Source organism: Camellia sinensis, chromosome 3, assembly GCF_055761805.1.
Source record: "Camellia sinensis isolate YWXY chromosome 3, ASM5576180v1, whole genome shotgun sequence".
NCBI classification, from domain to species: Eukaryota; Viridiplantae; Streptophyta; class Magnoliopsida; order Ericales; family Theaceae; genus Camellia; species Camellia sinensis.
The window spans coordinates 66330674-66340530 of NC_138963.1; the positions used below are offsets into that span (position 1 = coordinate 66330674).

Sequence of the window (9857 nt, forward strand, 5' to 3'; positions counted from 1 at the left end):
AATGTGTTGGTTTGGTACCAAAAACAAAAGAAAAAGGGGGCAAATGTCGAGAGAGAGAGAGAGTTGTTTTTAGCGGGAAAAATGTAACCTTATCAAGTGTGCTTCCCGCCAATGTGTAGCGTAAATAGATTTGAACTCGTTTAGCCCCGTTTGTTTTAAGAAATATAATGGAGGTGATTCATAATGAGGGAATTAGTAGTGAGTGAATTGTTTTACAAATTTTATTTGTTTTGATGATAATTGTTAGTGTAGAAATTATTAAATTATTTTTATATAAAATAATAAAACAAATAAAAAAATATAAAAAATTAAACATTAATGTTTAAAAAAATTCCAATATGTAAAAAATAAAATAAAAATTTAATCCCCTCACTATTTTTCTAATACTACCTCCATCTCCCCCATCTCAATCCCCCTTCCAACCTCAATCTTAAGGCCTCGTTTGGCAAGAGACTATTTTAGCCAATTAGCCAAAAAGTTACTAAATTAGCCAAAAAGCCAACAACCCATACCAAAAAGTCAAAGATTCTCTTTTCTCTCTACTTTTTGCACATCTTTTTGTAATTAGCCAAAAAGTCATCCCAAACATACAAGTTTTTTTTACCTACCTTTTTAGCCAAATAGCCAAAAAGTTACTAAATTAGCCTGTTCCCAAACGAGGCCTTAATCCCTTTCCCAACTACAAACAAACACAACACTAAATAACCACACATCCATCCTAATGCCCTTTCATCCATTACACCCAAAAACAAACGGGGCCTTAGGGTTCAATTGGGCCGTTGATTGATTTTTTGACTTTTTTATTTTTTTTTGTGACTATTTTAGGCCAAGTTTGGCATCCTCAAAAAAATTTAAAAAGTCAAAAAGTCACTATTATATTTAAGTCACATCATCTTATTTAAGTCACACCACCTCTCTATCACATCACTTCAAACCCCAACCCATACCCAATCCATTTTTCATAAAAAGTCAAAAAGTACACTTATTTAGGACATCCCAAACAATCCTTAGTTTAGGTTAAAAGGTTTCGTTTGTGATAGATTTTTTAATTTTTGTGAGAAAAAAATGAAATGATTATGATTTAGATATGACATTTTATCTTAGGCCTCGTTTGGCTTTTTGACTTTTTAGTCAAAAAGTCAAAAAGTTACTAAATTAGCCAAAAAGCCAACAACTCATACCAAAAAGTCAAAGATTTTATTTTCTCTCTACTTTTTGCACATCTTTTCATAAAAAACCAAAAAGTCATCTCAAACATACTAGTTTTTTTTAGTTCATATTTTAGCCAAATAGCCAAAAAAGTTACTAAATTAGCCTGTTCCCAAACGAGACCTTATTGACTTTTTAACTTATTTTGTCTTTTATAATTAAAATAGCCTTTTACCCCCAAAATTTTGTATGCCAAACGAGTGTTTAGTCAGGTTCGGTTAGAGCTTCTACGCTTACATTTTTCTTTCATCAAATTTAAATTTTTTGATTAAAAAAAAAATAATTTTGGTGCTCCAATCATAATGTCAAACCAATATCAAATTAATGATGTCTTAAAATTTTTATCAAATTAAGGATGCTTGGAGTGTTCCATCAAATTTGTAGGTGATTGTTGGGTCGGATGTCGTCCTGGACATAACCTCTTCCTTGCAAAATTATTCTGTAGGTTGTGGTCAATTTACACCAAACCAGTCGATCGGCCAGACATCCTCACGGTCGATTAGTGTTTTGATAAAAATTCAAAATTTTTTGTTAAAATGAGTGATATCAAATGAAATTTTTATTCAAATTTGACAAAAAAAAAAAATTTAAACGTCGGAGATGCTCTTACGGCGTTTAGTCAAAATAAAAAAATAAAAAAAAAATTCACTATAAAAATTAACTCTATAAATGTATTTTGTAAAATGTTGAAAATTTATTCGAAAAAAAAAAAAATCAATTTCCAAACAAACCTAGATCTTTATTGAGTTTATTGAATTATTTACGGTTGATTACGCTTTCTACTTCAAGTATTGTCAAATTATCTAATTAAGGCTCGATTGGAAATTAATTTTTTAGTTATTTTTAACTTTTAATGGAATAATGTGTAAAAAAAAAAAAGAATAGAAATAATGATTTGATAATTTGTAGTATTTTTTTGACGCTTTGACTAAAAATCCTTATTCCCAAACAAATGCCATAATTCATTAACGATTCATTGAATCTACTAAATTCTTATAATATATTAATCAAAATTAATTTAGTTTTTGAATTATTGATTAAATCTATTAAATTTTGGAAGTATATAATTTCAATCAAGTTAGTCTTGAAAGAATTAAAAAAATATAATATAAGCTCATTATAAATTAATAAAAGATAGTTAAAAAAAACTATTTAAAAAAAAAATCTTAAATTTCTATTGTGTTTTTTTTTTTTAAAAAAAGGTGGTACTTCTTCCGGTGAAGTTCTTTTATAAGAGCAAGAGTGTAAAATGTTTTTACTTATATTATGTAATAGTTACTTGCTCGTATTTATCTACTGTTATATGCCAATTTCGTTTATATACTAATTTTCAATTAACTGTATTTATGTTTTTCATTAAGTTTTTACAATAATCTAATTAATGTATTTTTTGTTTTATTATTATTTGTAGCAAATGCTATTATTTAAATTATTTGATTATATTTGTTTAGTATATTTAATACTCATAATTTTATTACAAGACTAGGAAATTAGATTTTAATACTAATTTAAAAACACAGCAAAATAAGACAATAGAAAGTTATTGTGAAAAAAATAAATTTATCACAATTCAGTTTGGAGCCACAACCAAAGCTTTCGAATCGAGAATCAGATTGATTTGAATAATTCCATCATTTTCAAAACTAGAACTAGAATCAAAATCAATAAAAACTATACTAAATCGATAGTTTGGACTAGACTGGATCAGTTTACCTGTTTCACCAATTTTTTTAACACCCCTATTAGTACTAATATGAGAATTATTTTGAGGTGGACATTAGAATTCAAATTGAGGGAGTGTTTGGGACACAAGTTTTTGGCTAAAATAGTCAATAAAGACAAAAAAGTTAAAATAACTAATAAAATAAAATGTTATATTCAAATCATGATTATTTCATTTTTTTTTCTTCTTACAATCATCAAATAAATTACAAAAAAAAAAAAAAAAACTAAAAAACTAAAAATTATCTCAAACTCAATTTTTTTAGACAAATTAAAATAGTCAAAAATATCAAATAAAATAGTCAAATTTTCAAACAAATCCTAAATCAACGATGAAAGAGAGCGTTATCTCCCCAAGTAAAGCATAAAGCAGTCATCCAAGCAATTAATTGCGTGACCATAATAAGTTCTCTCCTATTCCGTCCCTCTCAGTAGTTATAATTTTATGGGAGAATTTTAGATTAAGATAAAACTTGAAAATTAATTATAAATTAGTGATAAATTTATCAATATTAATAATTAGGGCAAATTACATCGGTTGTTTAGACATTTTGCTCTTTATGTCATTTTGGTCTCTCCACTTTCAATTGACTTAATTTTGACTATAAATTTTAAATTTTGTATTAATTTGGTCCAATTGATAATGCCGTTAATTTTTTTGATAGAAAACAATTACTGGATTAGTTGAAGTTAACTCACTGAATTTAGTAAATTTATAGTTTTACTGTAAAAAAATATAACACAAGCTATTTATATACATATTTTTCATAAAAAAATATTAAGAATTGTAATTAATTAGACCAAATTAAAATAAAATTATAAATTTAAGGTCAAAAAGTTAATTGAAATTACAGAGATTAATTAGGGTTATTCCCCAGGGAAGTGGAAGAGAAAAAAGGGCCACTCAAGTATAACCTTGACCTTCAGCTAGCTCTAAAAAGATGCTACCTAATGATGGATCGGGTCAAAGAGCTGGATAAGGATATTCAATCGGTGGAGACTAAGAAAGGGTTCTAAAATGAAATAAAAATGGAAGTTCGGATCATTGCTACATTTAATGTAGATTGCAGGGGTAGGTTGAAAACCAAAGAATTTTTTAAGACAAAGTATGTAAATAAAGGTGTTCACTGAAGCAAGAATCTGGGCAGAAATCAGCCTTATTACAAAAGGGGTAATTAACTCTACCACTGTCAAATTACTAGTAAGGGGTAATTTCTCCTAATTTTATCACCAAATTGACTTGGGCAGCCATCATTTCTAATCAATAGTACCTCCCTTCAAGTTGAATGGCATTTAGTGCCCTAAAGCACCCTTTCTTTGATGCACAATAGTTTGTTAATAAAACGGTCATTACAAAAAATTAAGGTTTTGGGGATTAAAATTTAAGGGTAAAATTATATTTTAAGAATTAAATATTTTTATTGTGAAAAATGTCGCCATTATATTTTTAATAACGAAAATTGGACATTAGTGATAAATTATTATCTATTTGAGACCAAATTTTTTGTTTCAAAAAATAAAGTATTTTGAGACCAAATTATTTTGTCCAAAAAAATCTATTTATTAATGACATTTTCAAAATTTTGTTGCTAAAAGCCTTATTTTTGAGTTTTCATGACGACCTTTTAGCGACTATCTTCATGATGATAGAAATTAGTCCCTAAATGTCTTTTGTAACAAAATTTTTAATTTTAGAAACCAAAACATTTGATCTCCAAAACTCTTATATGTCGTAGTGGGTAACAAAGTAATTTCCTTGAGGGGTGGCCAAACAATGGCAGTGAATAATTATATGTGGTCCTATTAAAAAATTATTACAGAATCATGAAAAAAATTATAATTATAATTATTAATATATATATAATTTACCAATTATTTGTAATTTTTTTTTTATAAAAATTTACATTGGATTCAAATTTTCCCTAATTGTAACAAGACACAAACTTTCCATATATTCAAACATAATAGTGTAATCTTAATTTAGCAAAAATGATTTATTACTGAGGGTTAATGACCAACCCACTAATCTCTCCACCACTATTTTTCTACTTTTGTCTAAGAAGAGAAGCTGAGGAGTTACAATCACCTCTGAATCTTAGCCTTTGGATGAATCCTCAGATCAACGGTTTCCAACTCTTCTAGTAGCTCCAAACAAGGCTTTTTACTATAATCTCTCTTTGCCCAGCTCTTGTGTCTTTACAAGTAGAGAGAAGCAAAAACACAAAAAAACACCTTCCCTAGATCAAAGCAATTCTAGAAGCAATCTTGTTGCTTGAAAACAGTTCTTTCTTTTCTTGTTTTTAGTCTCCTTCAAGCCTCTCTTTCATGGAAGGTGGTGGTGGTGGTGGTGCTGGTGGTGGTTTTGGGTATGTGAATTTACAAAACAACCCTTCTTTATATGGACCTAGTCCTCCATTAACAGCCATAGAGAGGTTCTTGTCAAGCAAGAACAACCATTTCTCTCACCAACAAACTCAAAACAATGTGCACAACCAAGGATTGCTTGTTCCGGCAAGCGTGCATGGTGGTTTTTCTTCTTCTAGTGGTGCAATTGGTGGCTACTCAAGCAACTTTTTGGGGCCAAGTTTTCCGGAGAAGAGCTTCATAGATGGGCTTTTCCATGATAGTGAGACTCTTAAATGGACATATAAGATAGATCCTAATATGGGTTTGAGTGAAGATGCCAAATCAAAAGAAAGGAATTGTAAATGAGTGGCAAAGAGAGCAAAAGGTGGCTCTTCTACAACTACTCTGATCAAAGGGCAAAGGACAGATGAAGAAGATAGGTGATATAACACATAATTTTTAATTTTTACCCTTCTTTAAGTCTCATACATCCTAGGGTTTTAAATATCTATCTTCTGATAATGATATATCCATCGATATTGTCCAATATCAGCCCATATATGACCGTATTACTTATACTAAACCCACATATGTCTACTCTTTACATGAAAGTGCAGTTGATATTGAAGATTTCTCTGATTTTGTTTTTGTGAAGGAAACTGCTCAATTTAGTGACGCAGCATGGAGTGAGAAAATGGGCTCAGATAGCCGAGAATATGGTTGGCAGGGCTGGAAAACAATGCCGGGAGCAGTGGCACAATCATTTGCGCCCTGATATCAAGGTCTTTTTTCCTCACCCTTTTCCTAATTTGAGGTTTTGTCAGAACTACTGAGTGTGGTTTGGTTTTTGTTAAAATTTGCTTTACTTTTTGCAAAACTAATCATCAAACAATTGTGTTAGATTTCTCATAAAAATCTATGACAGATATCTAAGAACTGAGATTTGGTTTGGGTTTGTGTGATATTTTTCAAATAGTCAAAAGAGAAAACCCTAGGATGCCTTATCTGGTTTAATTTCTTATTCTCAACTCTTTTTATTTTTTTAATTATTTAATTTTATATCTTAAAAGTTAGAGATATAGGATTTAGATTGCCAAAATTTCATCAGGGTGATTTGTCCGTTCATCTCTTCATGAGTTTTCTTTTGATATTTTATATTTGGTAATTAGTGAAAAGTTTCATTCAAAAAGTAGATTAGGGTTTTGTTTTACAAGTCATGGGCTTGACATGCAGATCTTATGGTGAGTTTGGTGCTGTTTACACCATCTGACATCTATCCTTCCATTTTTTTTTTAATTTTAATCTGCAAAAGTTAGTGACATTTCTTCTTCCATCTAACCGTCTAGACATGTTGGTTCATGCTTAGAATTTTATGATTATTTAAATAAAAATGCTATGAACTCATCCTTATCAAATCATAATTTATTACAAATGTATATATATTGTGGAGATTAAATTGATGAAATGTGAATACATGAGTAAAATAAATTTCAACCATTAACTTTTTTTTTTGAGTTCGTAATATTGTTGTTTTTTAAATATACAAAGCTACGTTATATGTGTACTTGGAAATTAATATAATTTCTCGTGAGACAAGGGCCTAGGGATTGTCTTTCATATGAGCACTTTGACATGCAAAACGTATAAGGTCAGTCCATTGTCTGTTTATACCCTCTCAAATTCCTCCTTGCACCCACTCTTTCTCAGTGTTCACTTTCATGTGATTTTGGAACCTTTTCTCCCTTAAAGCATCAATTTTGTTATAAAAAGGTTCACATTTAATATTTAATTTAATATAATTAGGAATATCATGTACACCCGTGACACTGCAATTTTCTTCGCAAGCTTGCTTTTGAAAGAGTGGGTGGAAAATATGAATAGGGTGATGCAAATATCCTCCTCGCTTTCTATATACGTTTCTATAAATTTTTGTCTATAGTGCACATAGCATTATTGAAATTCTTATTAGAGTTTGGTACCTTTTTTTGTTATTTTATTTTATTTTTAATTTTCCCCTATGTATATTGCATTGTTTATAATACACAATGTGGCGCCCTTGTTTTTTTTATTTTTTATCAGAAAGATACTTGGACTGAAGAAGAAGAGAGCATATTGGTTGAAGCTCATAAGAAAGTTGGCAACAGATGGGCAGAAATTGCCAAGAGAATACCGGGAAGAACCGAAAATTCAATAAAGAATCACTGGAACGCCACCAAAAGAAAGCAAAATTCAAAAAGGAATAACATCAAGAAACCACAAGGCAGCCAGAATTGGAAGTCTCAATCTCAACTCTCCATACTCCAAGACTACATCAAAAGCATGAATCCATCTAATAGGGCCGCCACCACCACTGGCTCCACCGTCACTGAAGACTTCTCAACCCATTTTGCTCCTCTCGGGGACTTATCTGAGTCTTCCATTGATGACTCTCCACAGTTTATGAACAAAACATTCGACGACGAACTGAACTTCATGATAAATTTCTTCGGTACCAAAAATGACCAGCCTCTGAATGATAAAAACAATTCCAAGGCTTCAATTGAGGCAAAAATAGCTCAAAATAATCATTTTAAGAGTGTTTCTGCCTTAAATCCGCTCGGATTACTCAACAACACCAATGGTGATGATCAGCTGCTTCCAATAACCCATTTCTCTTCTGACATTTACCATTCTTTTCTGTTGGATGGATAATCCAATGCTTTGCCTTCCATGGATAACTACTGTAATATTATTGATAATAACTTCAAGGTGGATTGCTTGACTGGTCAAGCTTCTTTTAGTGGGAAAAAAGATATGGATTTGATGGAGATGGTTGCTTCTTCTCATTAGTTCTCTATGGGTGGCAATGCTATCTTCGTGATCTGAGTAAGTTCTCCTCTCTAGTTCCTTTTTCCTTTTCTTTAATTCTACCGATAAGGTATGTACCAAAAGTCAGTTTGAAAATGAAGTATGGTTTAAGTATTGATTGATATGTATTTTATTGGAATAAAAATTACATACGCATTGTCGATTTTTTATATGTATGAGTTGATAGCCAATACATTTAGTTTTAGTGGTATAAAATTTATTTTTTGCAACTATAAGTTTACGTTGATTTTTTTTCTTGAATGATCTACTTAAAATGAATTAAAAATTGAACGATGCAAAAATAAACTTGAGATGGTCAATGCAAAAATAGACTTGAGATGGGCCCACAATATCTGGACTTGAGAAAAATCATGAAATGCGAACTTCATGTGAAGTGAATCACATCCAAAACAAATTTGGTCTACTCATTTTATTATCAATTTTTTTTTTTTACACACCTAGTGTTGATAGTTTTATATTAAGATTTTTTCTTTTTTGGATCCAGGTTATGCTGGTTTAAAGACTATATGCAAGAGAAGTGTACTGTAGAAACTGAATTTAGGTGGCTTGCAGCAAATTTTTTGCAGGGATACTTTTTACTAGAAATGATAGACTTCAAGAATTCTTAAGTTAAACTCGTTATGTTCTAAGGTGTGAACACTAACACTTTAATGCTTTGAATAAATATATATAATATTTGGTGGGTTATATATATACACTACATATGTTAAATATATATGAGTGTGTTAGTTTTCTCTGTTCATCAGTTGTAATCACTCTTTCATTTAGCGTTTTCTTTTCTTTTTCCTTGGTTTTCTCGTGCTTTTTCCTTCACTTTCTCAACGGCTTTCAACCTTGTGGAGCTTTTGTTTGACTAAAGTTTTGTTTCTTTGAGAAAGAAACTGAAATGAAGCAAATGAAGGCATGAATGGATATTTTTTTTTTGATCAGCAAAGAAAAATTTCATTAATCAACATGAAATTAAAGGTACAGGAAGATGAGAAACACTGAGAGAGATTCGGAAGGTACAAAATACCCCTACTACTGCTACTCACAATCATACAACCAATCCCTTCGCCTCACGATTTTTTTTTTTTTTTTTTTAAACAAAAAAACGTTAAGAAGGACTTAACAAAAAATAAAATACATGATTCCACAAAATCAATCCACCAAAACACCCAAACTACTAAGATAACCTATTCTAACACCCAAGGTGGTAACCCAAAAAATTTCAACATCTGCTGCACTCCCAATGCTGTTGCACTCCAGGCCTTTGTTGCCACGCCTAAGCTACACACCTATGTTGTTCCATAAGTAAGCTACCACCCACCTGCTATTTTTGAAACTACAAACATCACACCTAAGCCGCTCCAACTTCCAACGCCTACCTGCTACAACGCCCACCTGCTGCACGCACCTCCGCTCCTGCACGCTTCTGTGCATGCTCCTCTGCTCCTGCCAGTGCCGAGGACATCTCCATGGCTGGAAAGACTCCAGCTCTCTTGACCGAAAACCAATCTCCCTTGACTGGAACTATGGCCGGAAACACCTCCAACCATTGGATTTCCAAACCCACCTCTGCCGCTCTAATTGCAAGCTCACCCACTCCTGACAACACTCTACCGAGACAGTTCTGTGGCCGGAAAAACTCCATATCTAACAGCTCAATGGCTGGATAAAAACTCCACCATACGAACAACACGCCCACTCCCAATCCAAACTTCAAACATACC

General features: G+C 31.4%; 1 pseudogene; it reads left to right on the top strand.

Annotated features, from left to right (window-relative positions):
• Positions 1 to 5256: 5256 nt before the first annotated feature.
• Positions 5257 to 7968, top strand: LOC145821578 (transcription factor MYB119-like; annotated as a pseudogene).
• The last annotated feature ends 1889 nt before the right edge of the window (positions 7969 to 9857 follow it).